The sequence below is a fragment of the Porites lutea genome, chromosome 3 (assembly GCF_958299795.1).
Source record: "Porites lutea chromosome 3, jaPorLute2.1, whole genome shotgun sequence".
NCBI classification, from domain to species: Eukaryota; Metazoa; Cnidaria; class Anthozoa; order Scleractinia; family Poritidae; genus Porites; species Porites lutea.
Genome location: NC_133203.1, coordinates 36035301 through 36037800, shown reverse-complemented (window position 1 = coordinate 36037800; position 2500 = coordinate 36035301). Strand labels below are relative to the sequence as shown.

Genomic DNA, 2500 nt, shown 5'->3' with positions numbered 1-2500 from the left:
CGATTCTAACCTTTGTCGTTTCGCGATCTCTTCGCACGACTGCGTGATGTGGTGAGTAGTGAATTCGTCTCGTGCTAAGGTTGCCTTCCCTTGGCGTTTGATCTTCGGTCTCCGGCACAATTTCGACAATCCCGTTCTTTCTTTGCTCTTGAATGATATTGTCGTATTCCTTCAGCAAATTCGGCTCACTCTTCAATTTCGAATGCAAAGATCGTAATCTCGTTACACACATCCCATAATTGTTAGATTGTGGTAAACAGTCACCCTTCCAAGGCAGGCCGACTTCATAATGACTACCATTAAACTTAATTTCTCCCTTTCGTTTGATTAATTCGCTTTCACAGTCGGTGACAATTCCTAGGCTTTCAACGTCCCAGAATCTTTTCAGTATATCTACCATCTCGCCGCTTTCCTTTGCTCCGTTTGAAAAATGCGGTTCTCCAGATATGACCAAATTGGAAACGACATTAGGTTCGTTTTGTGAATTGTTGGTGGGTCCAGAAAGAAGCCAGCCAAATTTGGAAGAGACTGCTGTTGGACCAGAATCGCCTCGAATCGTTTCACCACTGACCAAATCCCAATAATAGTCTGATCCAATAAGGATATCAATGTCTCCACAACTGTCATCCAAACTATCCGCTAGAGCTAGACCCTCCAAATGAGGATAGTTTACTTTAACCTTGGAAGGCAATGGTGAGCAAATAGTGGGATAACTCAAGGCGGTAATTTCGGTTTCTTCGCCAACATGATTTTTAAGTCTGAGTCTAACGAGTTCGCAGCTTTGCCTTTGAAATGAATTCACTCCAAAGGTGTTCAAGTGTAGTGTCTCAGTTTTCATAGGCTTCAAATTTAACTTTGACTTCAAATTGCTTGTTATGTAACTTCGCTGGCTTCCATTGTCAAACAATATACGCACGTGGGACGATTTCGAGTTGTCCTCATTAAAGGCAATACCCTTCGCTGTCTGGAGAAGAACTGTTCCTTTGTTTCTAACAATGTTCGTTGTAGTCGTGTTGGTAATATCCCCTTCAGGTTGGTTTCTCTTCCTTTCGCTGCTGTCACAAGGTGAAAGCGTCGGGCAAATTGACTGATGATGGCCACGTTGTTTGCAATGGCGGCAAACCTTCTCATCTTGGCACGAACTAGCAATATGCCGGACCTGGAGCCAAACACTTCAAACATCTTCGTTCTTTCATCAAAATTTCCTTGCGTTGAACAAGTTTTTGAACCCTTTCACAGGAGGCAGAATAATGCAATTCCTTGCAATAAACACATCGGGGAATATTTTTCCCGCCGTTTTGCTTGGCAAACAACGCGCTTGCGGTGGGAATTGGCGGTTTTCCAGTAGAAGGCTTGCGGTCGTTTTCACTTGTTTTTACTTGTTCGCTGGTTTCTCGAGCTTCAACTTCTTTCTTAATCGTTAGTAACAATTCTTCGATTTTCCATACTTCATCCGTTGAGTTTCGAGCCACTTGTAGTCGAATTTCATTAGGCAGTTTAGACATAATTATCGGGATCAACAAGCTTCCATATTGCTCAGGAGATACACCTAACGAAGCTAGTCCTCGTGTGTGAACACTTATCTGGTCGAAAACATATCTTAGCGATGTTGGACGGTCGTTGTGGCATGGTGCTATTTTAATCAATTCGTCCATATGCGCGGTGATAATCTGTTGCGTTTTGCCAAAGCGATCCTGAAGAATTCCCACGGCGTTCTCGTAATTCGAAGCTGTCAATGTCAATCCAGCAATGGCTCTTGCCGCCGGTCCCTCTAACACTGAGTTGAGATAGTTGAATTTATCCACTTTAGAAACTTCGGGGTTGTTTGTCATGAACGGCGGATTGAAAACTGTCCCAGAAAGTGTTCCATTTTGTGAATTCTCCTCGAAATTTGGGCAAAGTTAATTTCGGTAGCTTAGCTTTCGCTTGACTTGTTCTCGCCGGAACTTGACTTGTACTCGAATGACTTTCGCTGTGATTGTCTCCTGAACCACTTGATTTTTGTTTCAACTTCAAATCGATTTTTCGTTTGCATGCCATAACCTTTTCTATAGCTCGCTGAGAATCCTCGATCTCGCCCTCGATATCTGTCACATCACACACAGTTAGGATTTGCTGGTCGTAATCGTTTAGTGTTTGCAATTTCGTGTCCAGTTGTTAATAAATAACAAAGAGACGCTCGTAATCTTCGGTTAAAAGGAATGTGCTTTCCAATATTTCCTCGCCTTGTCTTATCAGCTTTGTTGCTACTCCTCGATGTCCTCCTCTGATCGCTTTTAATCGTTCCAAATCTTCTGCCATGATTCAACCTTTACCTTTTTGTCGCTTTCGGATCGCTTTCAATCGTTTAGTGGACTTCACCGCCCCACGTTGGGCGCCATGTAAAATAACTTCGAATCGTATACTGTAATTGAAATTGCTTTAATTTTCTTTGTGCCTATTTACAGTATAACCTAGCCCCGATGTCGATGTTGAAGAACGTTGCTTGAATCGAAAAACT

General features: G+C 42.7%; 2 protein-coding genes and 1 pseudogene across 2 annotated transcripts in view; 1 reads left to right on the top strand and 2 right to left on the bottom strand.

Moving 5' to 3' along the window:
- Positions 1–2500, bottom strand: part of LOC140932219 (muscle M-line assembly protein unc-89-like) — a 325339-nt gene that overhangs the window by 271944 nt on the left and 50895 nt on the right. The gene's annotated exons all lie outside the window — the stretch shown is intronic.
- The window catches only part of LOC140929676 (fibroblast growth factor receptor 1-like), a 24537-nt gene that overhangs the window by 6083 nt on the left and 15954 nt on the right, over positions 1–2500 (top strand). The window lies entirely within an intron of this gene.
- LOC140929971 (uncharacterized) overlaps positions 1–2500 on the bottom strand; it is a 5040-nt pseudogene that overhangs the window by 2420 nt on the left and 120 nt on the right.